We start from the raw sequence: 27,973 nt of genomic DNA, 5'->3' as shown, positions 1-27,973 counted from the left end.
GAGGAAAGAGAAGGGCTGAGGCGATGAAAGAAAAGTGAGCCATTGCAGCCACACTTTGAATACAAGCATCCTTTGTTCTAAGAGGCAAATGTAATACACAGTGTTTCAGATGTGTGGAACTGATAAAGTAGGAAACCAGTTGGTGCCCTGGGACCCGAAACCTATGACTTAAGAATTTTCCCCCAAATCCAATCCTGTGTGACATGACAACTCCCATACTGAGAAGTTACATCCCATCAGTAATAACTTTTGAGCATGTGCCTCTATATATGTTCAATTATTTACAAATTGTCTACACATCTCAAGACACAATACATACTTGGGCGAGGTTTGTTTATAACAATGGTGGGAAGCGTAACTCACATTTCAAATAGTCACCTTCATAATTACAAATTACACGCACGTACAAAAAAGTTTTGTGGCCGTCATCATGTTAGACCTATCAGATTGTCCCTGTTTTAACTGATGATGGGGCTGACAAAGAACTCGTGTGAGAAGTGCCAGCTTTGCTCTTTTCTAGTGGGCTGGTGCTTGCTGAATTAGGGTGATTTTTTTTTAATAATTCTTATTTTTTATTGAAGTGTACTTGATTCACAATGTTAGTTTCAGGTGTACAGCAAAGCAATTCAGTTATACATATACATACATATTTATGTATTTTCAGATTCTTTTCCATTACAGCTTATTACCAGAAATTGAATATAGTTCCCTGTGTTATACAGCAGGTCCTTGTTTTTATCTGTTTTATATATAGTAAATGTGTATCTGTTAATCCAAAACTCCTAATCTATCCCTCCCCCCACTTTTCCCCCCGGTAACCACAGTTTTGTTTTCTATGTCTGTGACTGTTTCTGGTTTGTAAATTAAATTTGTATTTTTTTTGAAGATTCCACATGTAAGTGACATCATATGATATTTGTTTTTCTCTGTCTTATTTACTTCACTTAATATGATAATCTCTAGGTCCAACCATGTTGCTCCAAGTGGCATTATTTCATTCTTTTTTTATGGCTGAGTAGTATTCCATTGTACATATGTACCACAACTTCTTTATCCAGTCATCTGCTGATGGACGTTTAGCTTGTTTCCATGTCTTGGCTATTGTGAATAGCACTGTTGTAAACATCGGGCTGTGTGTGTCTTTTCCAATTATAGTTTTCTCCAGATATATGCCCAGGAGTGTGGTAGCTGGATCATAAGGTAAGTCTATTTTTAGTTTTTTAAGGAAACCTCCACACTGTCCTCCATAGTGGCTGCACCAATTTACATTCCCATGAATTAGGGTGATCTTTAACCTGCAATTTCTTTACAGGAATCTTTTTAACCCCCTTGTCCATTTTGTGAAGGTTAATTCAGTTCAAGTTAGATACTGTAATCCACAATGTCATTTAACCAGGCATTGTAAAAACTGTGACCCTTTGCAATTTTCTAGCCATGAAATGGGGAGTGAGGGAGGCCTGTCAGCCCCTGTGTTTCCCCCAGCAGACCCCATATGTCACCCCTGGCCCATGGCTCAGCCTCCACGCTTCCTTGATTCAGTCTGAAGGGAGTCTTCTGCGACCCCACCTCATTTCCATCACTACTATTTCCTCCTTCCAACACCTTCTGGCTATCTCAGCCACCTCAAGCTCACCCTTTCTAAAGGCTTCTTTGTCAAGCCCACTTTGATCCCCTGATTCCCTGTCTCTAATAAGGACACCACTAAATGCTCAGTTGCCCAGACTGGAAACCATACAGTCAGCGCCCCCCCCCCACCGCCATCCTTCCAAATGAGCCCACTTTCTAAGGCCCCTCCCCGTGGTGTCTCTGGCCCTGACCATTCCTGGGCCACTTAACCCACTGGCCTCCCTGCAACTGTTCTCTCCCCTCTCATGTCTCCTCCATGTTTCTGCCAGAGAATTCTTTCAAATACACAAGTCTGGTTTGGTCTTCCCGCTCCCTTGTCTTGCCATTTGCCTCATGGATAAAGTTCAAACTCTTGGCAGAGGATCCAAATCCTTCCAAATTGTTCTCTCCCAAGCCCCTTCCCCGCTCCCAATCCCCAGTCAACCACCTGGGGGCCGCCACCTGGAACACCATCCTCCCCCTTCTCGGCCTGCTGACCTGTGTTACTTAACCTTCAAAGTCCAGCGGCACCTTCCAAACACTGAAGGCAGAGGAAGTTACTCCTTCTCCCTGCAGGCTAGCACTTGGTACAAAATTCTCTTGTGTTGTGCTCAAGTGTGACTGATTAGCTGTTTGTATCCTCCTGAAGATGTTGGTTCCTGAACACTTATCTTATTTCTATCCCCTCCCGTCCTCCGCTCCCTCCTAGCCTGGTGTGGGGCAGCTCCCTGGGAAGGGCTGTTCCATTGACATGAGGCGCTAGGAGCTTCTTCCCACCCATCTCCTTCACTGCCCACTACTCCACCTCCGATGGTGAACCCTTAAAAAGCAATTCTAGGTACCAGGTCCTGTTCTAGAAGCCTTGGGTATTGTAACTCACGTAACCCGTATTACAACACCATGAGGTCGCCACTCCTGGCATCTCCATCTTACGGATGAGGAAACTGAAGCACAGAGAAGCTTCGTGTCAGTCCAGGGTCATGGAGCTCAGCATCCCGGATCCAGAGCTCTGATCGGTGCCATGCCACCTCAGCAGCCTTCTCTCTGCTCTCTTTCCTCCGTGAGAGTGCCTGCTGATTCCAAGGCCAGCTGAACACCCTCCCACCCTGCCCAGCGGTGGGGCCGAGTGGCTTTCTCCACTAAGAGAGAATGACAGACACGACAGTCTCCCTCTGGTCACCCAAGCCCCACTCTCCTTAGGAGAGGCCCGCTGCCTGGCCACTCCGTTCCCGGGCCAAGACTCTTTGCAGGGATCTGAATCCTAGGCTCGGTGGGTCCAGATCACTTCTCTGGGAGGGTCTGCCTGAGCCATGCCGGGGGTCCCACCCCCAGCCCACCAGCCCCTCAGGCACCTGGAGGGCGTTCCCCACCTGTTCTACCTGATCAACTTCCGGCCATTAATAACGTCTCATCCTCCTTCTCTGGGGCTTTCTGTCTATTCTGCCTTGCTTCCCCACACTTCCTTCCTGTTCTTCTTTCTCTTTGCAACAAGCCTGGGTATTTTTAACCCGAAGTTTCCACTCACCTCTTACTGTCCGGTGGGGACTAGGCAGGGCTGCTGGCGGTGGTTTGCCAGCCTTGGAGGCTGGAGTTTGCAGCCTCACTGCTGGGCACAGCCTTTGCCCTCACCCTTTGCTATCTCTGTTCAACTCTCCCTTCTCTGCTTCTGGAGTAAATACCCTAAACTGGCCATTGCTTGAAGCTTTGGAAACTGTATGGGGCACGGAGGGAGCTGACCCTGCCGTGATGCTGAGAGACTGTATATGGAGCCAGGTGAGAATCAAGGAGCGCATGAGCGCTCATCAGGGCACCAGGGTCACCTCTCAGTCCACCTGTGTGACCACATGATGAGGCATCAGGGGAGCTGCTGGGCCATGGTCTGCTCCGTCTCTGCAAATTTGGAGACCCAGCTCCAGGAGGAGCTCCTACCCCCTCCCCACCCTCCTGTGACAGCAGTTGTAGGTCTCCGCAGCCAGGCAGCCCTTCCTGCTTCGAGTTCCACCTTGGCCCCAGCCTGACCCCCCATCACTCCGTCCTCACCGGTCTCCAACCCCGCAGCGTGCAGGCTCCTCGGCCCCGCAGGTGCTTAACAGAGGAACTTTTGTTTGAAGCCGAGACCGACTGCTGAGGGAAGATAACTGGGCTTTTAGGGTTTCCTGGTTATTGTTGTTTGTTTTTAAGTTTGGTTTCTGCGCTCAGCTTTCTTTGAAAAGAGAACAGTGGCAACTAAGTGAGTTGATAGCTGAGATTTTTTTTTAAGCAACTCACAGTGACTCACTGCAGGCGGCTGGGCCCGCGGCTAATGTTCTCAAGGTAATTGATAGTCCTAATGACTGCCCCAGGCACCGCCGTATCCTACTGCACCCTCTGAGTCACCGCAGCGAGGATTAAATATATTCAGCATTGTTTTTGTGTTGGCTGTGTGTTTTTAAAATTCTAATTCCTTTTAAAAAAGGGGGGGGGGCACCCCCTGACTAAGGCATATAGTAACTAACTGATTACTGATTGAAAACCAGGAAACTGATTTTCCCTGTGGTCTAGTGGGCCTTCAGGACTTGTGGACTAGACAGAATATCTACAGTTCTCATCTCTGGCCTCCACCCTAGCCACACTTCGGCTTCAGTCTCTCCTAACTGTCCCCACCACTCCCCACTGTTCAGCTGCCCCAGGGTCCGGGTCAATCAGGAGCAGTGATGCCTTCTGTCCCCACCATGAGCCAGGACTGCAACCCTGTCCTGTCTCCCTTCTTCTCTAGCAACCATTTTGGAATCGGTCAGTCATTCAGTCTACAAACATTTACTGGGCATCCCCCATGAACAGAGTGCCGTGCTGGTGGGTACTGGAAACAGGCAGAAGAAAACGTGGGTGCTGCCTTCGGGGAGAAAACATTCTCCCACCACAAACACCCAGAGAGCTGCTTACAAGTTCGAAAGAACTCCATCTCAGAACCAAAGGGGTAAGGGGGATCCAGACAGGGTAGGCTTTATTAGAAAAGGCTTCCTGAAAGGGAGAGATTGGAGCCTCACTCTGATTCTCAGTAAGGCTGTCCCAGCTGTGTGCCAAATAGGTGCACAGAGCCGGGGAGCCCTTCCTGGCCATGGGGCCCAGAACTCCCCCACCACCTCTGCCAGGAAGCTGCCTTGTGAACCCTGGGCTGCCCCTTCCCCTCTGGGCCAAGGGGGCGATAAGGACGGGGGACCAGCCCCAGCAAGGAGGAAGTGGCCTGGCTTCCTGTTTGTTTGTGAATCTCAGAGCAGCCACGAACACCAGCTAAGCAGAGCAGCCCCAGCCTGAGCCAAGAGCCCCAGGGAGTCCACCAACCAACCCAGCAAGCCCTCAACCAACCGGCTGGGACTCCAGACTGAGGACCCATCCCGGGGCAGCCACGCTTGGATGGCTAGCCTGGTAGCAGCCATGCCAGCTTGGCAGGAACAGGGGGTGGAGTAACGACTTCCCCAAAGGAGTCAGAGTCACACGTTCATAATACGAAGCATCTGGGCAGCTCTAGGGGCTCAAGCAGTGCTATCCCCTCACCCCAAAGATGATTTCCTAGGACCCTGGGCGCAGCCCTTTTGCCCTGTGGGGAAATCTTGTGCAGAGATCCTTGGACCCTTTGAAAAATCAAGCAGCAAGCATTGTGGTTTTGTCTGCAACAGCAAAATACATGAAAACCACCACCAAATCCTCCAAAAGCCGATTGGTGACAACAAAACATCATAGATCCGCACCGGGGGTAACACTGTAGCCATTAAAAAGAATGCGGCGGGCTTGTTTGCGCCACGGTGGTGAGATGTCCAAGGTATTTCAGTAAATGAAAATAGCAAGATACAGGACAGTGGGGTCCCTTTTCTGTAAACAACCAGGACAGCAGAGGACAGGTTCATGTGGGCTTGGAGAAGTGTGTGCTCCTGAATGCATGGCTTTTTTTTCTGAAAGGCAATTAACAAACAAAAAATAAATAACAGTGGTTATTTTGGGAAGAGGAACTGTGGGAGAAAAGTGGTGGGAAGACACTCACTGTTCATTATGTATCTTCCTGTACTATTTGCATTTTTAAGTGATGTGTATATGATACTGATATATATATTTAAATATCACCTGTGGGCAATGGGTTATGGTCCATTCTGTTTTATCCTTTATACTTCTCTGTATCATTTAAAAGAAAAAGTATCAAACCAATAAGTATTCTTTTTTAAGCCAATTTAAAGAACCAGGCAGTGTGCGTTTGCAAGAGGAAACTGGAGAGCTAGGATCGCAAATACTCCAGGAAAGTCGATGGGAGAAGATGGGGAAAGTGCTTTGCTCTAAGGTCTGTCCACATCAGTCACAGTGGGGCCCATTTGACCTCCGCTTTGTGGATTCCTCGTGGCAAACATTTGCATGGTCTCTGGCTTCCTTTCTACCACGCCCTTTCCCTGTTTCTTCCCCCATTTCATGGCCTCATCATTTAACTTTTGACCTGAACCAAACAATAAGAAACAGAAATCTGAAGGGAGAAGACACACAATATGACTTCAATAGACACGACCTGATCACCTGCCATTTGGACTGAGTCGTATTCGCCTCTTTATAAAGGGCCTGTGTCTGATTCATCTTCCAATCCCCTGAAGCTTCTAGTCCACGACTGCACACAGTAGGTACTCAATAATCATTGTTAGATGAACGAATGGACCAACCCAACTTGTGTACGTGACACTTGCCCTTTTCAGATGTGCTCACTCATAGAGCATCTACAAGGTGAAAGGTCAAACCACCCCCAAGTCCAGCAGATTTGATATTGCTCCTCCTCATGGGTGTTTGGGAAAGTGGAAGGAAACTCCTGGGGCCTCCAAAGGAGAATCTGATGTCCCCCCCGTGTCTCCTGAATTCATCAACAACTGGGTGGGCTCCCCAAACTGACCTCAGGCTGCCAAAGCCTGAGTACTCAGCACCCTGAGAGCCTCCCTGGTTTCAGAAAGAGTTAAAGCTGCGCTAGTGGCCATCTCCCACCCGGCAGAGAGAGGGGTAGCACCAGTTTGGCTGGTGGTTGGGGCAGGACACTTGGTATATTTACAGGCACAGGTGCCCGGGAGGTTCTGTATCAGGAAGTCGTCTGCAGAGGGTCACACCTCGATCTATTTACTTAGCCTCAGAGCTGGTGCTAACGTCCTCCTAGTCCCTTCCCTGGGATCTTTTTCTGAACATCCGCACCCTGGCACCCACAGCAGCAGGCAGGCTGCTGCCATCTGGTGGAGAAGAGAGGCTACAGCCTCGCCGGGCTGGGCCTGAAACAGCCTTGCGAGATGAAAGGAACCTTTGAGAATAGCTTCCAGGTCAGGGGATTTCACACTTCCGTAGCTGTGGAGCCCTTTCTTTGAATGACAGCAGTGACTGAGGCCTTCCTGTAAGACTGCTAAACTCAACACTGCTCTGGCTGTAGCAGGGGAATGAGCCCCGCTGGACCTGCTCGACATTCCTCCGAGCTACGTTGGCAAACCACTGGGAGGTTTACCCCTCGTTGTAAGGATGGGGAACCAGAGATATGGAACTATGAAGGGATTTGCACAAATTCTTTGTACAGAACGCACTTTGAAATTTGCCCAGCCAGTCTGTACCCCCACCCTCAAAAGAGGCCGGAACACAGCTTCCTGAATGCTAGATCAAGTCATCTGTCCCAAGACATCTGGGCTCCTGGGAGGAGGAGCCCAGGACTCAACTCCTCCTACAACTTCTTGTTTGAATCAACCATGGTCAGACCTACGATGGTCCCTAGCTCCCTTCTCAATAGCTGGCATGGAATCAGGGGCATAAAGATGCCCGCTGCTATCTCAGGATTCCAAAGAAGTTTCCCGAACTCTGACGTTTAGGGAGAGGCAGGCAGCCCCTTAGAACACAAACAGGGACAGGCACAGAGTATTTTGAGCACCTACTGTGTGCTGAGCCCTGCCAAACGCCTTCACATCTCTCATCTCCACAACTCCTTAACACTGCAAGGTGGATATCCATGTCCTTGGTTTTGATAAGAAAAAAGGGACGCTAGAAGTTAAGTGATTTACCCAAGGTCTCCCAAGCTAGTAAGTGGCAGCATCAGAATCCAAACACAAACGTTCTAATTCTAGAACCCATGCTCTTTCTACAAACTTAGTTGCCTTCTGGAGGGAGAAGTCTGGGAAGTCCAGGCCAGCTCGGAGTTTCAGAGTCAGCAAAGATTGCTGCAGTTCCCTGGCGTGAAGGGCCTTACGGAGCAGACATTGTCTCTGACTCCCATCTGCCATGGTCTAGCTGGGGATGGACGTGTGCTCATGAGAGGAATGAAGACCCCACATGCACTCACCCACCTCTGAGTGCAAAGGATTTCCAGGGCAAGGAGCCCTCCGGAAGCTGAGAGACGGGGTGGAAACAGCACTAGACAGTGGGGACACCTGGATTCCACCCTTGGTCTTGCCGCCTGCACCCTTTGGGACGTTGGACAAGTCTCCTCCCCTTCCTCCTCCAAATGAAGGGGTGGTTCCCGAGGATCTGAAAGCCTCCTGCTCAGTCCTGTGCTGCTGAGAGTCCAGTGCGGGTGGAGTTAGACAGGAAAGGAGGAAGTGAGTGCAGCAGGGGGGTTATGGACATGGGAGGGGGAGATGGCATTTCATCATAGGGGGCTGGCGGAGGCAAGCAAGGGAAAGGAGCGGTCACTCGTCAGACGGCCGGGCGCACCTGCTGCTGAGCACCTGGAGCAGATTAGGTTTGGCACAATCCACAAGGAGGAGCATCTGTGCGTTCCCTCGGGGTCTCTGGTTGTTTGGGACAGACATGCTCTTAACCAAGAGACTCCTCTACCCAGAGGCTTAAGGTCCCAGAGGCTCCTGTTTCTCGGAGTCATTGCTGCACTGGGCTCCCTTCCTTGGCAGCGGCCTCCCCTGGCTTGGGAAGGACCGTCCAGCAGCAAACCCTTCCTGGAGGACAGTGGGGTGGAAAAGAAGAGGTTTTACCCCAGACCTGGAGATCCTCAGCCCTCTAGGGGGCCACTGAGTCCTTCCTTCCTGATTCCCACCCGTCTGCTATCACCATTCCCACCTTCTGCCTGGTTCAGAACCACGTGCAGCCACAGAGAACAGACGGTGTCGGCCGCAGGGTGATTTTGTCAGTTCACTACAGCCTCAGACACAGATACACCCAAGGACTCGGGTGACAATTACACTGTATCTGACTTAAAGCCCTCAGCCCTCCTTGGTGCTGGAGACTTCCAAATCCCAGGGTTCTTCCTTTCTCCGAGGCTACCTAATCCCCTTAAGTCAGAGATCAGCAGACGTTTCCTAAAAAGGGACAGAGAGCAAATACTCCAGGGTTTGCAGGCCATGTGATCTTGGTTGCAGCTGTTCACCTCTGCTGGTGTAACGCAAATGCACACAGCTCTGGTCCAGCAAAACTCGACTCACGGACACTGAAGGTTGACTTCCGTATGGTTTTCATGTGTCACAAAATAGTATTCTTTTGATTTTTTCCCAGCCATTTAAAAGTGTGAAAAGCACCGTTGGCTGGTGAGCTGTACAAAATCCAGCAGCGAGCTGCACGTGGTCCGAAGCCACAGTTTGCAACCCAAGTGCTTGCAGCTCGTTCAGCCAAACTTAGAGCATTGATGAAAGGCTTTTCTGGCTAATCCAGGTGGTCTGTCCTATCTTCCCAGGATGACAACAGCTTTAAGCTCCTCCAAAGTAGCCTTGCCCTTTCAGCCTCATTTTCTCTTCTGAAGTAGCTTGAGTGGAGGTTGCTGGAAAGATACCCTCCTCCCTCTCCACCCAGCATCCTGGGCAAAGGCATTCTCTTTCAACTATAAACTGGTTTCCCCAGGCCAGAACATTTCCATTCATTCTCTTTTCCAGCCATGTGCAACTGGCCTTGCCAAAGCATCCCAGCCTCTACCAGCTGGGGCAGGCCTCTTCACTCCCTTTTTTGTTCAGTTCTCAACCCCTGTGTTGCCAGAGTTCCAGAGCTAACGCCTTTTTAATAAAAGGAGACCTTATGTGCCAGGGAAGTTGGGAAGGGGTCGGCCACAGGCAAATTCCTGGAGACAAGGGATTTTAAGCTGGGCTTGAGACAGAGCGGGACAGGGATTGAGGGAGGGAGGAGAGGTGTTCCAGACGGAGGAGGAGAGGGTGAGCTGTGGGCAGGCAGCAGCGAGGGGAGAGTCTGCACGTGGCAGCCACAGGAAGCGGGAGGGTAATGAGACTGGGGAGTGGCTCAGGGTGGGACATTAGCCGATGGGTTGGGCTGGACCCTGATTCACAATAGCTTGAGGCAACTTAACATAATGGCGTGGGAGAACTCAATGGCCTGGACTTCCAGCCCTCACATCTAACCTCAGTCCTTTGTCTCTATTCCTTCATCTGCTCACCCGACAGACATTCAGTAACTCCCACTGAGAGCCAGGCAGGTTTGACTTGGGGAAAAGCTTAGGGGGTGGTTGGGGAAGGAAGAAGGGAGAACATTGAATCACATCAAGATCCTGCCCTCCATACGTGTAGGGTAGGAGGGAGAACACACACACACACACTGCAACCCTAAGAGAGCGCTAAGTGCCTCTTGGGAACATGGATCAGGAGTTCAGGCAAGGGAGAGGTAATGGATGGGGGAGGCGGGCATCAGCGGAAGTTTCGTGTTAGACAAAGAGTCTCGGCTAGCACTCAAAGCATGGGGGCATCAGGACCTGGGAAATGTGGGGGAAGGGCTGTCTGGGATGAAGTGCGCACAGGGGCTGATGTGAAAGTATGGGGGACATGCAGACAAGAGCGAGGAACTCGGTTTGGAGCGTACTTCCAAAGGGCGGATGTTACTGGCGTTACTTTGGGGGCAGTTTGTTGTAGAGTCTGTCTCACACAAGTAGGTCTCATAGCATCCCTGCCACCTCCCCTCCCCAGCACCGAATGCCAGGAGCTGCTGCCCCTTTCCACCTGCATTTTCAAACACTCCCCACCCCACAGGAGCCACTAGGTAGGCTGGTGAAGGCAAAATAGAGTTGGATGGACTAGAAAGGTAGCAGGCGGAAGGCTTTGAATGCCGGGACGAGACATTTCCCCTTCTTTAAGCCAGGGAGGAGTGGCCTCTGAAGGTTTTTCAACAGGAAGAGGATGAGATCTGCTTTAGAAAAATGAAGTTTGGAGCGGTGTTCAGGATGAGCAGGAGGCCTAGGAAAGACAGGAAAATCAGTTGCAGCCTCCTGCGACCTTCTCACCCAGGTTACTTTCGGTCAGGGTGCGCTACTTTGCCCACAAGATTGGCGGATGGCAGAGACTGAGGGGAGGTCCTAACCGCACGTCCCCCTGCTGAGGCTGGACCAGCAATTAGAACAGCATTTGCTAAGCCAGGTATGAAGTTACCATTGTCTCTCGCTGTCCTTCAAATCGACCCGCCCGGGGATGACAGCACAGCTCCTCCCCCATCGGTCCACAGTGGCGGAACTTGTGTAAAACTAGCAGCAGTTTAAGGAAAATAGCAACCCTTCGAGGGTTTTTCCCTCCTCCTCCCCATCCAGGGCCCACTGCCTTCCTAGTCCGTGACCCTCGGAGCCTGAACAAGGGAGCTATTCAGCCTGACCAAAGGACAGAAGGACGAAGATACTTCCCGCTCAGCCCCCTCCCTGGCCAGGACAGGCCAGGGCTTTTGATCGGGGCCCAGAGAATCCCGAGCTGATAAAGGCCCATTGTGGCAGCTTCTGGAGGAACCCGGAGGCCATCAGGGGACTCGGGCTCGTTAGCCAGTTAACAGCCCTTGAACATTTGTGAAGAGAATTACTTGGGGGAAGTCAAGGCAGAAGGAGGCCCCCGGGCTGCCCCTGGCACCGTCAGTGGCAGGGAGGCTACAGGCGAAACCAGCAGGAACCTGCCTGCCTGTGCTGAAGGGCTGATCCGAAGGCAGAGGGAACCCAGAAGCTGGGGAGAGACACCTGGGTAGGAAACCCAATCTCCTGCGAAAGGCATAAAACACAACTGCGATTTTATAAAGGGCCTGGGGAAGAGAGGAGCCTCCTGCTCCCGCCCCCAAGGGTGTCCAAAGCAGTAAACAGCAGGGAAGGAGGGAGGCCAAGGGGAAGCTGGTCTGGAAGCTGTTTAGGAATCAGGCTCTTTCTGCTGCAGCCGTCACACGCTCTGTGAGTCCAGGCACCGCACCATTCCCAGGCCTCACTACTCTTACAGCAAAAAGCCCAAGTGGGAGGAGATACCTTGGGATGACCGACGCCAGGGAGGCGGCGGGGAGGGGGGCTAGCTGGGAGGCCTGCCAAGCACCACAGAGAATGAGGTTTCGGTGGGAGGTCCAGCCGAGGGTCAGGAGCCCATTACACCCTGGTCTGAGTGCTCACCAGGGTGGGAAGGGACTAGATCCCTGCAGAGAGGCACTGGGAGGACAGCAGGGCGCAGCACCAGGAGAACTCAGCCCCCAGCCCACCCCAAATGTGCGCACGCGTCCCCACCTTTCCCAGCTGACAGCTGGCCCGAACACTCTGAGGAAGGAAATGCAGAATCCAGGTCAGAGACCAGCCCGCGGAGTTCTCTTGAGACCGCTCTCCTCGGCCAGGTGGTGAGCCAGGGATTCACCTGAGAGCAGAGGTTAGAGCAGTCAACGTTGAGTGCTCACCGCACATTCTGTTTCGTTCCTAAAAGGATTTGGGGTGGGTGATTTGCATGGATCATTGCTCAATTGTAGGTCCCCCCACCATTCAAAATGCATAAAGCTGGCCTCCCTTCAAATGCCAGGTCATTTCCTCATCAAAGCAAAGCAGAATAAGCAATTTAAGCCTACAACAGGAAGGGCACCCGAAGCCGTCTAACGATGTGGACGTCTAACCAGAGCGCGCAGAGGGCTCCGGCACACGTGTATTTGGTATCGACTGCTCACTCCGGTCTGCTTGGTGGGCGGGCCCACAACTCCCAGTGAGCAGTGGCACCAAAAGCCGCAAGGGGGAAGCTGACGAACCCCCACCCACCTTCACCTCCTAAGACGTGCCATGTCATGACAAACCTCACCTGACACCACTGAGATTCATTTCAGGCTGGGGACGGGGCTAGAACACGGCACAGTGTTTTCTGAAACCAAAGCATTTTCTGCCTTGCTGGAGATTCTGTCTTAGCTGGTGATACAAACACGTGCACACATAAAGTGCCAGGCTGCTCTGGTCTAATCCCATGACTCCCACAAAACAAACCCGTAAGACTGAGCTGGAAGGTCTGGGTGTCATTTATTGACAGCGGTTTACACATTACTGTTTTCTTGTGGTCATTTCCTTCAAGGCACAGGCAGAGCCCTCTAGGAGGGCAGTCTCTGAACGAGGGGGCCAGGAACGCAGGATGCGCACGTCCTTGGCAGGCATGTGCAGCCCCAGCAGGATGCAATCCTTCAAGTTGGAATTCCACCGGGTATTTGAGACACGAAGGTGGGAGGCAGAGAGGAAGTCTACAGGACTCGCATCTTGGTCCAGGCCTGCTCTCTCACTAGCCAGGTCCATTCCAGTCTTAGGACCCCGGGGGGGCAGCAAATCAGGCCCACCCACCTTCACAGGGCAGATTCTTCAATCCTCGCTGTCTGTACACACCTGCTTCCGCTGGCCCCACAGTTAGACAATCAGCCTGATGGCAAGAGACAGATCGCTTCCTCTCTGCGCCTCCCCACACCTGCCTTCAGCTCGGTCTGTGCAGGAACCACTGGAAAAAACTCAGGCCTGTGTTCACAGTTCTGCTGTGTGTGTGCCATCTTCCTCCAACTGTGAATAAACCACAGGTTGGAGGCTACACGGCTGCCTGCTCTGCTCCCAGCTTGTCACACACACAGCATTGCCTTCCTTCTGCCAACTGCTAGCACCTAGGCTGGGCGCCAGCAGGCCGAAGACGGGAGCCAGGCTGGTCTGTGGAGGCACCTGGCAATTTTTGGTAGGCAGATAAAAAAGGGGATGGAAATAAGAATGAAAGAGCTTCAGTTTAGATAGAGTAATTACAGATCTGAGGTGATCTAACTTTTATTTCCTTCACTTGAAGCCAATCATGAAGTCTCACAGTGATTTCCGGGGCGGGGGCGGAAGGAAGGTGGTGTAGAGGATCATCGGGCAGTGGTCCAGCTGCCCCAGGAGGAGCAGGCGGGCGGGCCTCACTGGGGCAGCTGGAGGAGCACCGACTGCCCGGCGGGCAGGTAGGTGATGTTCCGAGAGCGGGACAGCTGGTATGCGATGTCCTCTGCGGCCTCCAGCTTGCGCAGCTCGATCAGGCCATCGCCTGCGGTGGCGAGCGAGTTGGCGATCAGCTCCGCGGCCTTGGAGTCACCCTCCGCAGAGATGATGGCTGCCTTCTTCTGCTGCTCAGCCTAAGGAGTGGAGGCAGAGAGGGACCAAGATCACACCTCGGGGCGCTGGACAGTGGGCTACAGCTTCCAGAGGACCAGGTAAGGCAGCCTCACTGGGTCGTGAAGGACCTCTGGGCATTTACCTCCCCCTCCAGATGGGTTTAGCAATCCTCCTCTCTCATGTAATGTCCACTGCTCACCACTGTAGAGGCACGTTTCTGTTGGCTGTATGAATAGCTGTCTTATTTCAAACTCTTCAATAATATTAACAGCAACCCGGCCCAGCCACCTTACTCTGAGCCAGGAGGATCCCAGGCCAAGGAAAGCAGGAGAGAAAGGAAGGGAGAATCAGTCCTCAGGCTCATCCTTCTCTCCAGTCCCAAGTCAAAATGATGCATCGAAGTCAGCACAGCTGAGGAGGAGCAGCAGGCACGTGACGCTCCCTCAGGTTGCTTGTGAGCTAAACTGGTTCCTGACCAGGAACTCAGGCATCCAGAACAAGCTCCCCCGGGCTTCCCCTTCCCTCGTCAGTAGGAGGGTATCTATCTGCGATGCGCGACCTTCACAAGCGCAGGAGGAGAGGAGCAAGCCTCTCTGAAATGAACACAGAGCTGTTCAATGAGGCTCTGGGACGGCTCACTCAACAAATGTTTACTGAGCACCTAGTACCGATCTCCAGGCGCAGTTCTGGACGTGTTCGAGGTGCTGGAGACAAGCAGAAAAAGGAGGAAAAAAAAGTCTCCATTCACACTGAGTTTATAGTCTCTAAAGTTAAATGCCCACCCATATATTTCCTTTTCCTGATTCTAAGAACTAAAGTGCCTTGGATTAGGAATACAACTCCAAGAGAATTAGTGCTGGGGAGAGGGGGTTACAAGAAATAAATGCACCTTTGCAAAGACCCGAAGGCCAGGCTCTATGCAGATACACGGTGTCCCAGCACACCCCGACACATCTGGATGGGTTTAGTGCTTGAAAAAACCCCAGTGACGATAGCGCATCTGGCACAGCGTTTGATCCTTTTTGCTGTCAGCTTTCACTGTGTCATCGCAGTTAAAAATGACTTCCCCAGTGAAGCTGAAAATATTCCAGAAGAAACATTTTTATTTGTGGGCGAGTGTTTTTGATCTTAGGGAACTGGGGGAAAAAAATCACCCTTCAGTGATTTAGGAACATAACTTCACATATCCCCGACTAGGCCCCAAAGACTCTGAAACCAATTGCAGGAGTGTAGTCCCTTCAGTCCCCTTCCAATGATCCCGGAAGTGGAGATGACAGATGATGAATTTCCAGGCCACCCAGCAGACGCGGAGGCCGAGCACAGGAGAAAGTGAGGGGGCTCCTGCCATCTGGTCGCGCGTTCACCTTCTCCACCATGAATCTGGCCCTCTCCGCTTCCTGCTGAGCCACCTGCTTGGCTTCTACCGCTTCTGTGAACTCCTTCCCGAAGGTCAGATGCGTCTAAGGGGAGAGAGTGAGCACGAGATAAGGCGGTGTGATTGCTAGACAGCACTGCCGTGAGGTCCCACAGCTGCCGGAGGGGGTGGCCAGCTATGGCTCCAGCAGCTGGAGGCATCGTGAGGCCAGACCACCCTTCCACCTCCACGTCTGCGTCCAAACTGGGTCCACAGCCCGGAATCCTTGGCCGCCCCACAGGCTCCTGTACGTCTTTCTGTCCCTCTCAGGTAGGAAACAGCCCATGGGCACCAGAAGGTATCTACTCCAACTGACCACCTCCCTAGGGAGGAGACCTGTGGGTGCCAGGACCCCACCACTGACTAGCGCTCTTCCAAGGTCCTGTGATGGCCTGTCTGAAGCCCCCAGAGAGGTCAGATGGAAAACTGAGCCTGAGAGTGAGGGGTGCAGCTGGTTCTCAGGGATTCAAGAGCGTGATGCTCTCTGCTTATGGATTAACCAGTCCACTTCTTTCTCACAGCACCTCCGCGACAAAACAGGAAGAGGACGAGAGAGATTTCCAAACCATGATCTTGCAAATCATGCTATTCCCTATGTGTGAGTGCTTCTGGTAAAGAGTTTAAAAGAAAGGGAAGGCAGGTAAAGCTATTGCTTAGGATGAAGTTTTAAAATTCTGTTACGCATACACCTTCCCTAATAAAGTGAGCGACGGAGACTTCACCGAAGTGACCATCTATAGTGACAACGCAAACAATGAGAGCAGATCTCAGCACCCCAATGCCTGTCTAGGGTAATTTATTCATCTAGCTTTTTATTAAGAAGGAAGAAAGAAAGGAGTGAACAGCATTGGTTTTGCTATCAAATTCTACTTGTTTCATTTCTTCCCCCATCCTCCCAATCTCCCAATATGCTTTTTTAAAACATATGAGGAGCCCAAACTTCTCCCAGATTAAGTCCCAGTCCACTGTCTCCCAGAATTTGTAACACTCCTAACTCTTAGACTGCAGCTTTCCTTCTCTGCCTGCTCCCTTTCTGGACCCTTGTTCAAATTTTGGGGAAGAAAATACAATCCTGAGAAATGAGAATGAAATGTGTAATTAAGGAATAAAATTTCTTTCTAAAAGGGCCAGCTGAGGGCAGCAAATTCCCCACAAAAATCTAACTTTCTTCTCACACCTCTCAGATACGGTTTCTTGTGGTCAGCCCGCATTTCTCCAGAATGGAGCATGTGGTTAAAGTCAAGCAAAATGCCAAGCTTCTCCTTAGGTTTTACTTAGCCTCTTCTCACAGCCGAGGAGTTCAGGTGAACACTAAGCAGGAGAGCCTGAGGAACGGCTCTGGTCAGAGAAGCCAAACAGCTGCAGCCTGGCGTCTCGCCAGTAGAGGGAGTCCACGAGCCCTTCTCTGAGGGCAGGCAGTTGCTGCAAGGGTGGAGCAGGACCCCGGGTTAGAGCTGGGTGCCGGGGACTGTGTAAACAGCTGCACAGATGTGGAGCGGGAAACAGTGCCTTTCCCGGGCGATGCACAGAAATGAACAGGAAACACCTTCCTCACCACCCGAACAAATCACTCCAAATGACTTTTCCCAGAGAATCAGAAACACGACCCCTTCCCTTCACCTTCCTCACTCTGAAGCGCTACCCTGCCTGCACCGCTTGCTGCCTGCATCATGGCATCGGGTGTCGCACACACACACACAGACCAGTCTCGAGAGGATAGCTTATGCCTCAGAGACGTCCCTGCCCTCCCTCTGCACCAGACTTCGGGGAACAGAACCATTCACTCGCACTCTGTCACCCTTCCTGGGGAGCTCCCAGAGCTCGCTTCACTGAGCTTCAGACCCCAGGTGTCAGGAGATTCCCAGGGCTCAGGCTGGGAGGTCTGTGCGAGGAAGAAAGACTACCCACGCTGTGCTCTAGTCTCTACCAGGCAGTGTCTGCCTGCGTCCAACGGGGTTAACAAGACATCACTTCCCAGGGAGCTCGGGGAAACAGTTTGGGAAGGTGAAAAACCTATTGGTTACGAACCACCTGGGTAGGGCCAAAAAAATCAGAAGAAAACTGTCTGTGGCACAGGGGAGGTAAAAACCCCCGTCTGAAAACAAACCCAAAGAGACTGTTTCATACTGTCAAGAAGGTTTGATGTTTACAAGCCTCACATCTAGGAATGGATGTGTCTGCCCGGAAGTGGAGCCAGGCACCTACACAGCTGCTGCCCCTCCCCACAGGCTCCCCGTGGCTCTTACCAGGGATACGTCATCCAGGATGAGCCCAAAGGTTGCTGCTCGCTCTGTGAGGTCATCGCTCACCTGTCTGGAGACCAGCTCTCTCTGGGTGATCAGTTCTCCAGCATCAAAGCGAGCCTAATTCCAGAGGAGGGCAGAGGAGCCAGTCAGGATAACAAGGATGCGGAATCCCAGCCCTCTCCCAACCACCCACCGCCGAGCTCTTCCTGCCACCCAGAGGTCTCCTGGAGGCTGAGGCCCTGTTCACTCACCACCATGGACTTGAGGATCTCTGTCGTGATGGACAGCAGCACGTGCTCGTCATAGTCCTCTCTGATGCCGGTGAAGATGCAGGGAAGCTGGCTGGCAACCGGCCGGAAGAGGATGTGCAGAGTGATGCTGACATTCTGTAAATCTTAGGGGACAAATGCTGGAGTTAAAAATAAAAACCACAGTAGCCTTCTATGACTTCTCCTAGCCCCAATTTGCTGATTATCCCATCATAGAGGGTGCCGAGCACATGCGCGTGGTTTCCTTGGTAGAGAATCCAGTGGCGCACCAGAGGTAAAAACTTCTCCAAGGTTTCTAGTGACGACAGCTACTCAGTGTGTCCTGAACGCCCTCTGATACAAGCAAATTCAGGTTATATATCTAATAGGTGCTGTGGAATGTCTGGAACACTGAATATTTTAAGAAAACAGGCCAACGCCAAGAACTCTAGGGTAAGGCCTTTCCGAGGCCTGGTCAATGTGGCCCAAGGCAGGAATGTGCCCCCGAGAGGTTATCGTGGGCCCAGTGGAAACAGTCCACTCGGGACTACATGAGCAGTGCAGTCCCAGGCCTGGTTGCTGTCCTAACTCTGCTGTGGACTAATTACGTGGCCTCACTAAGCCTTAGTCCATCTCAGTTCATTTCCTCCTCTGTGAGAATGGGGATGATTGCATCTGCCTTCCAGGCACGCCGGGACAAACTGGAGGAGGAAACAGATATATAAGCACTCTGTCAAATGTACAACAGATGTGAGGGGTTATCAGCTCATCTACAGGCTGCTTCTCATTACGTGGCCCAAAGGACCCAGGGAGGGAGGAACAACTTCCCCTGACAATTCACAGCTAACGCACCACACAGCTTGCTTGCGGCCATCAACAGCGTGGACCAAGCGCCCATGAGATGAGTTCTGAACCAGGCACTGAAGTGGGAAATGTTTACACACCAGTCCCTGGTCTCTCCAAGTTCCTACAGGGGTGGGGGTGTGGGCAGGGGGGGCAATTACGTTTATTTATTATTTTAATGGAGGTGCTGAGGATTGAACTCAGGACCTCATGCATGCTAGGCATGCATTCTACCACTGAGCTATACCCTCCACCTGCTTCTATCAAGTTTTGCAGACAGGTGCATCATGCATCCTTAGAACAACTGCAAAGTAGTAGAGAGAGAAATCCCAAAGCGGCGGGAAGTTTAGGACTAGGCTTTTAAGTTAAAATATGAATGTTCTCCACTATCCTCACCCCACTGTTGATTTCCTCTGATGCAGTAGGCAAGCCAGAGCCTTCACAGGAGGCTCCTTCCTGTTCCTGGCCAAGAGCGACAGGACAGACCAGGCAATGCCAACGGACCCTTCCCCTCCTCGGCCCAAAGCACTTCTCACTCTCAAGTGCCACACGTTCCTCTGCTCCCCTACACGCCATACGACCCTGGCTCCTGTCCTCACCCCACTCCCCACTAACTGCCTGTTCACACATCTATCTCCCTATCTAGACAGAGCCCCTAGAGGCCCCCAATTTAGCCATCTTTGACCTACCCGACCCCCTGACCCTGCACAAAGCCTGGCACCATCACAGAAAGCAAACATCTTCTGAGAAGCAGCAACATCCACGCACCCCTCCTCTTGCTGCAGACACAGCGCCACGGAGCCAGCACCTGCCGTTCCATTCACTGCCTGTGCACCCTCTGCGCAGGGTGGGGGAGAACAGTGATTCATGTGAGGCTCTAACTGGGCATCCAGTGATGCATGAGACACAAGACTGCCCTCAAGGATGTGGGCCTCGGCCTGGGAGATAATAGTATGAGGGCAGCACGGCTGGAAACAGAGGCCTTGGGAAGAAGGCAAAGGATAAGTCAGCCGTGAAGGCAAACAGGACGGCTGCAGATCGGCTTCCAGTCACCCTGGGGACCAAGAACCACTGGGAAGGGTCCACCGGGGGAGCAGAAGCACATTGAGATTTATTTAAAAATGGATCACTACATAACTCTGGAAAGACAGCTTTGTGCCTTTCTCCAAATTTGTACAGCTCTGTGTGTGTCTTAAGAACACAGGCATACCTTGTATTGAGCTTCACAGACTCTGCATTTTTACAAACCGAAGGCTTGTGGCAACCCTGCATCAAGCAAATTTATTGGTGCCATTTTCCCAACAGCATTTGCTCATTTCATGTCTCTGTGTCACATTTTGGTAATTCTTGCTCTATTTCAAACTTTTCTATTATTATACTTGTTACAGTGATCTGTGACCAGCGATCTATGATGTTACTACTACAATTCACTGAAGGCTCAGGGGATGGTTAGCATATTTAGCCATAAAGTATTTTTTAAAAATTGAAGTATAGTTGATTTACACTGCTGCTGGTTTCCGGTGTATAGCAAAGTGATTCAGTTACACATATGCACATTCCTTTTCAGGTTCTTTTCAATTATAGGTTATTAAAAATTACTGAATATAGTTTCCTGTGCTGTACAGTATGTTCTTGTTGTTTATCTGTTTTATATATAATAGTGTATATCTGTTAATCCCAGACTCCTAATTTATCCCTCCTCCTCTCCCCTTTGGTGACCATAAGTTCATTTTCTATGTCAGTGAGTCTGCTTCTGTTTCATAAAGTTCATTTATATCATTTTTAAAGATTCCACATACAAGTAATATCATATGATATTTGTCTTTCCCTGACTTACTGCACTTAGTATGATAATCTCCAGGTCCTCCCATGTTGCTGCAAATGGCATTATTTCATTCTTTGCCATAAAATTTTTTTGATTAAGGTATGTACATTGTTTCTTTAGAAATAATACTACTACAGACTTAATAGGCTATAGTATAGGGTCAACAGAACCTCTGTGTGCGCTGGGAACCAAAAAATTCACGTGAGTCGCCTCATCACAGTATCTGTTTTTCCGCGGTGGTCTGGAACTGAACCCGCAGTACCCCTGAGGCATGCCTGAATATTTCTTTCTCTGAAGCCACGTAAAACTCTTCAGGGAAAATATACCAGGAATTATTACTACCTGAAGTTCAACTCCTTCTGGATCCCACAGCACCTCTTCCACCCTCTCTACTTGACCTGGCCCACAGGCAAGCCTTACCTTTGCTACCAGTGATTACCGGCACGTTATGTGGTCGAGAGCGGCAGTCAAAGATAATTGGTTTCTGTACCCAAGGGATGAGGAAGTGAGTCCCTTCCCCTACGACAATGTCCTGCACTCCACTAGGTCAGAGATGACAGCTCTGTGTCCAGCATCCACTAGGAACAAAGGATAATGATGGGTCAGAAAAATCCCCTCACTCTTTAACCAAAATGACCATGTCTTTAAAAGATTCCTGATGCTTTCCGTTTACTTATTAAGTCTCCCCTCTCCTGCTGTCTTCCCACACTTCTGGTCTCTAGAGGCTTCTAAACAGGTACAGAACTAAGCCACCACTTCCCGTCCCATGTGTCTTCCCAAGGACTCTGGTCACAGGATCTTCAGCATCTTTTTCCTTGAAGCAATTGGCTGCTAGTTTTCTGATTAACCATCCCATCCCCAAACTCCTACCAACACATTTCCAGGAATCACCTCCTCAAACTTCTTTCCAAACCCACCAAGGTCTTCACTCTTACCACATCCCTTCCCAGTTCCAGTTTAACCCAGTGTTCCCAGAAGCAGCACCCTCACAATGGCAATCCTAAAATTTGGAAGGCCCCACTCTTTCTTTCCAATAGCCTGGTTTCTCTAAGGTTTTAAGGGGTTATGGAGCTGTCTTGTTGATCCAGAGAGGAATTAGTGATGGTGATTACTGTCCAGCTATGCAAGGGTGGCAAAAAAGATCAGAGTATAAACCTGTGCCACAGGAGCCAAGCAGGCTTTTCTGACCAACTGCTTTCTTTCTCTGCCCTTTTGGACTTTATAGTTGGTCCAAATTATCTTCCCACTGAAAGTAATCCTCCTCTTGTCAGAGTCACACTCGAGGTGGGTCAATCTACTGCTGCTTTCCAACAGTGAAGGTCAGAGACCATCAAAGTTAGAGGGGGTCTCAGACAAAAAACAAGTGCAACCCCATTGCCTGACCAATGAGAAAGCTGAGGCCTAGGGAGGGGGAAGCAACTTGCCTGAGGTCACACGCGAAAGTGGAAGAAAAGCCGGCCTGAACCGCTGCCACGCTGGTAAAAGCTGGGCAGTGCATCTCAAAGATATTTGCTCTGGAACAACCCAACCATAGCAGAACCAAAGCGCCTGCTCAGGACAAAGTCACCAAAGGTCTAAAGCCCCTGCTGCTCCAAACACAGGCAGAAGAGAACAAACGAGATCTCCATTTCAGCTGGCCAGCCAAATTCTGGCTCGCTCCTGCAGCATTTGGGGGGTGCAGCATGACTTTAAATTAACAAGAGCAGCTGGAAACATTCAAGTAGGCTGGGAGGCTCTTTGTGAATAAAGGCTCTGAGTGAACCTATGGCTACAAGGACAGAGGCTCTGATGACCAGGCAACCACATGGCGCAGGAGGGCAGTAGGTGAGCCCTCTTGGTCACAAACACATTCACAAACAGCGGCTGCCAACAGGAGTGTCACATGGGCTCTGCAGACCAATAGAAATCGCCTGGCAAAGGGCAGTGATCTTACCATTATACAAGGCAGAGTTCACCACGCCTCCTGCAATGGCTAAGGCCAGGCCGAACTTGCCAATGGACTCAAACACTTTGGCAGCCATGTCTCCTGCTGGACCCACTCACACCTAAGGGGGGAAAAGCAAACGAAACAACTTGATCCCCAAATCCTCAGAGAAAGCCCTCTCTCTCTGCTGGCTATTTCTTCCCCCATTCTTGAGGGCTCTGAATCATCCACTGAAGGACATTTCATAAATAACACTCTGCGGCCTGTAAACGTGTATTATCAATTCCTCTGCTTTCTTCTTTTTCTACCATTTAAGAAAAGGGGTCTGGGGCACTTAGTTCAAAAGGGGAAGGAGGCATGGACTTGATACCCAGAGAGACCTTAGCACCAAACCAAACCACCTTCCCACCTCCTGGACAGGTAGGCCCTGGGAGAAGCTGTGTAGTTAGTTCTGGGTGATTTTGGTTCAGAAAACAATGTGACTCCAACAGCAAAATAGCTAACTTTTATATCAGGCAGTCTTCCAACAGCAATTTGTGTGTTTAATCCTCACACCAACCCTTATGAAGATCACTGCAGGTGAGGAAACTGAGGCACACACAGTGGTAACCTGAGGAACATAAGATCACACAGCTGAGTGAGCAACCAGGATTAGAACGGGGGTCAAATTCTGGAAGGCACAGCTCAACTCCTCACCACACTGCTTCTCACATCAGGTGTAAGAATGACCTATTATCATGGAAGCAGGAGCTGGATGATATTCTGGGGCTATCATACCAAGAATGAATCGGGCAACTCACAGACATGGAAAACAAACTTATGGTTACCAGGAAAGGGGGGCGGGGTGCGTGTAGGGGGATAAATTGGGAGTTCAGGATTTGCAGATACACACAAATATAAAATATAAAATAAATAAACAACAAAGTCCTACTGTATAGCACAGGGAGCTAATGAAAAAATAATAAAAGGAATATATATATATGTATAACTGAAACATGCCGTACACCAGAAACTAACACAATCTTGTAAACCGACTACACTTCAATTAAGAAGAAAAATTTTAAAAGGTAAAGTTTACACATTTAACCATTAAAAAAAAAAAAAAAAAAAAGAACAAATGGGCGAGAAGGTTCTCAATAGCTGCACCGCGAGGGAGAGCCCTGGAGCGGGGGTGGGCGGGCGGGAGCACCGCTGACCTCGCTAGAATCCACCCCTGCACTTAACTTTGTCTTGCCCCGCCCCGTCGTCTGCGTCCACTTCAGTCTCCCCGCCCCTCCTCCCCAGACCGCAACTTCTCAGGCTACCTTGATCTCTCCACGTGCACTTAAATATTTCTTTCCAGAGACCAGAACACCGAGTCCCCATCAGCCTTTCCTTTTTTTACACAGCTTCTGGATTATTCCTCACCCTGTCCCCATATACACCTACCTTACTCTACGCAACCCCTGGCTCCTCCTGGGCTCACTCCCTACCCCTCCGGCCCGAGGTGGACCCACGCATGCACCCCGCCCGCCCAAACTCCATGCGAATGGGAGTGCAGACCGGGTCTGCAAGAGACGCCGGGACGCGGGCCACAAGCGCCCCGCTCCATTCTCACCTGCTTCCACTCTGACCTCCACCTGAATTCCCCAGCCACACATACTGCGCGTGCGCCGGGCAGCTCCTCCTCTTCCCCGCCCTCCTTCCAAGATCCGCACTACGGATTGGTGGAGGTGAGCGCTGTGCATTCTGGGAAGGGTGGCTTGTCCCCTTAGCCTAGTTCCCCGACTCTTCACAGATGAACTACAATTCCCAAAAAGCCATGCAGCAGCAGGCCCGCGCTGAAAAGCCTTTTCTCTGTGGTGGTACTAAATGCCCAGAAATTGTCGCAAAGCCTTTTGGGGGTTGGAGTTTCTTGGGGGATTAATGCACATGCCTGTCCTGAATCCTTGCTACAGCCTGCCAGAAGATGAGCCCTAAGGCGCTCAGAAAGAGGGCCTGGGCCTGCGGGTTGGTGGCAGGGTTGGGCAGGGGCAAGTTTATGGCCGATGAAAGAGGACGGGTGAGCACCCTGGAGAAAGTAGTGCTGAAGTAACTTGTGGGCTAAGAGACGGAGGGGCTGTCTTCTTTCCAAAAGCCCTGTCCAGAAGCGACCTGGGTTGTGGGTCATTGATTGCTAGAGCCAGAAAGAACCTTAGAAACCATCTGGACTAGGAAATGAGACCCAGAGAGAGGAAGGGATTCATTCAGGGTCATGCACTAATTTAGCAAAGGGGCTGGTCTTAGAGTGTGGGTCCCGTGGGAAAAAAGAGTTTTTTAAAGACTTATTTGGAGAAGTTGCAAGAATAGCACACACACAAAAAAAAAAAAAAACAGTGTAATCTTAGTCAAATTCATCTGTTGCTAACAATTTGTTCCATTTGCTTTGTTGATCTAAAACAATAAAACAGCCAGTTATCTGACCAGCAAATTGGGTTCATTTGAGAACAGCAAAGAATTCAGACTCTGGACATGCAAACTATGGCAACCCAGAGACAAGTTTGCAAACAAAGGAGAGGACCTTTCCTTTATAGTGGAGAAGGGGGATTTGGGAGGAGCTGTTATAAACAAAGACTAGGAGGAAACTGGGAGTTTGAAGTGTAGTGGCTCTTCATTGGCTGAGTTGTGACAGCCTCTTACTGGCTGGGTGGTTGCTGGGCAAGGAGAAATTCAGGCAAGGAGAAATTTTTTCTCCCTCCTGCTGGATAGTAACCTAGTAACCTTCCTTTGGAGATGCCAAGGTATCTCTTCCTGTTGGATCTCTACTTGTTGGTAGGGTGTGAAAACTTCGCCCTGCTGGCCTCCCAACTCAATTTTAAATGAGGTTTCTGTTTATGAATTTTTGCAGCTTATCAATTGCTCCTTCCTTCTCTCCCTCCCTCTTTCCCTTCTCTCTCTTTGTATTTTCTAAGAATAAGGACATCCTGTTATACAGTCTGTATAAATTTAATCTACCTTCTGCACTCCATTTTTTCCCTTGACCTAATAATGAACTTTATAGCAATCTCCCTCTGCCAAATACAGGATGCAGTCTAGAATTAGGTACCATTTTAATTTTTCATATCTCTTTAGTCTTCTTTAATTTGACCTCAACCTTCTTTGTCTTTTATCACATTAAAACAGGAGGGGAAAAAAAAGAATGTTTCTCATTTGGGATCCATCTGATGTTTCCTCATGATTAAATTCAGATTTTGCATTCTTAGCTGAGATACTACCTAACTGGTGTATGGACACTTAATTTTAGTGAAACCAAGGCCATTTCTGGATTTTAGTATGATTGGATTCTTTCAACTTCTTTTTCTTGCATTCCTCTCCTCCCTGTCTGCTTTCTTTGTCCCCACTTGGCACGATCAAATGACCAGAGACGTGCATGGCAGCACTATGCAGGTGGTATAAGAGTTTGCCCTAACCGCCCACAGTCTTTTCCTCTGCCTACCAGAATGCAAGCCCTGTGAGAGCTGAATGTTTAGTCTGTTGTCTTCATTGTTCTATTCCCAGAACATACAACAGTGCTTGGCACACGGTGGACACTCAACAAGTATTTGCTGAATGAATGAATAATGAAGGGCGTTGAAGTGGCTGGTTAGGAAGGCTGTGGCCAGGAAACACAAGGCAGGATGCTCTGGAATGCATCAAGAATAGCCTTAGTATGTCTGCTTCTATTCCAACCTCACTAGCAGGAATGTTGAAAATATGAAAAGAAACCAGTTTTATATGTTTTATAATTTTCAAGTCTGTGTGTCTACAGCATCCCACTTGAGCATCATTACAACCTATTATCCCGCTACAGATAAGGAAGTTGAGGTTCAGAGGTTAAGTGGCTTGCTCGTGGTCACTCATGTCATCAGAGCCAGACTGGATGGGAACACACGTCTTCTAGGTCTAAGACCTTATGTTCTTTCCACTTGCCCATGTTGTGTCCTGGGAAGCAAAAGCAGCAGGAAAGCTCACGTGACATGAGGGCATCCTGTGGACCTGGGCTCGTTGTGGTCGGAGAGATGGTGAGGATGAAGGATGAGGATATTGAAGAGGGTATCTAGGAAGAAGTTAATTGTGCTGAGGCAAAGATGAGGGGCAGAGCAGCACTGGTGCACCAGCTTCAGGAGGGGACCCAATCTGTTGCTACACAGAGCATTTTCCCCTCCAGCCAGGTGTGCAGATTGGAGATGAGAACAAATACATCTTGAACACCGACTGTGGACCAGTTGTTTCATAAATGCATAATCTTATTTAATCCTATTTTCATATTACCATTTTTGAAATGAAGAAATGGAAATTCAGAGAAGTCAAGTAACTTGCTCACAGTCACACAGCTGATAAATGGCAGGTATGGCTAATCTCATAGCCTGTGCTTTTCCAAGGTGTGGGAATGTGTGACCTGTAAGTAATATCTAAACAAAGGTTGATTCTACTTCCAGGCTCGGAGCCAACGTGGGAGGGGTGGTAATTATAGCAAATAATTATAGACGAACATCTTTTTTTCTTCATTCATTTAACACATATACATTGGAGGCCTCTTGTGTTATGCTAGACATTGGGGATACAGTGATGAAGAAGATGGAGAAGGCCCCTTTCCTCATGGAGTTTACATCCTGGGATGACAGGAGGGTGGTATATACAGACAAAAGACAAGTACACAAAGGAATAAATGATACGAAATATTGAAAAACTTCATAAAGGAAAAAAATAGGCAATAGGAAGACGGTGAAGCAGTAAGGAAGGTTTTGACTGCAGGTAATAGAAATATGGACTCAAATGACTTGAACAATAAAGAGATATATCTTTATATATCAAATAACAAGTCCTGGGGCTGGTTAATTTAGTGGCTCACAAGGCCATCAGAGATGCAGAATCTTTCCATCTTTCAGCTTTGCCATCTTCAGATGTTGACTTTTGTCCTCATGCTTGCCCCCACAAGGTCACAAGATGACTGTAGAAGGTCCAAGCTTAATGTTCTCACACAGCAGTAACCAAAGGCCAGAAGGCAGGGAAAGGGCATGTCATGTTTTTGGGCCCCTTTATAAGAGTGAAGCAAAGTTTCCCAGAAGCAACCAATCAGACATCCATCTATGCGTTACTGGGCAGAATTTTATCATCTTCCATAAACCAGTCATTGGCAAAGGAATGGCATTGCCGTGTTGGAATCTGATGAGCCAAGAGTCAACCTCTGGGACTGGGGAGGTTGACTTCTCAACCACATGACTGCCTAACACACTAACAAATCAAAATTAGGGTTCTGCTTAGCAAGGAACAGGATGCAAGGGAGAACGGATGTTGGAATTACAACCAATAGTGTCTGACTTAAGGGGTCTGTTTTGGGTAAGCTGGTCAAGGAGGCCTCCGTGAGGAGATGACATTTAAGGCAAGATGTAAAGATGTTAGATGCTGTGTTAGACCCCTGGAATAATACTAAGTGCATATGAACGTGCTGGCCCAGCTTAATTTAACCCCAGATCCCCAGATCCATTCTCTGTCCTGCCCTGTAGGTGGGAGGCCAGTCATTCGGTCCGCATCAACTCAGCTCACTTGCCAGCGACTTCCAGCCACATTAGGCC

At 49.9% G+C, this 27,973-nt stretch overlaps 1 pseudogene; it reads right to left on the bottom strand.

Moving 5' to 3' along the window:
• Positions 1-13,540: 13,540 nt before the first annotated feature.
• On the bottom strand, positions 13,541-24,068 carry LOC105106488 (prohibitin 1-like; annotated as a pseudogene).
• Positions 24,069-27,973: the final 3,905 nt, after the last annotated feature.

This window comes from Camelus dromedarius, chromosome 16, assembly GCF_036321535.1.
Source record: "Camelus dromedarius isolate mCamDro1 chromosome 16, mCamDro1.pat, whole genome shotgun sequence".
NCBI classification, from domain to species: domain Eukaryota; kingdom Metazoa; phylum Chordata; class Mammalia; order Artiodactyla; family Camelidae; genus Camelus; species Camelus dromedarius.
This window is presented reverse-complemented; position numbering and strand designations above follow the sequence as displayed.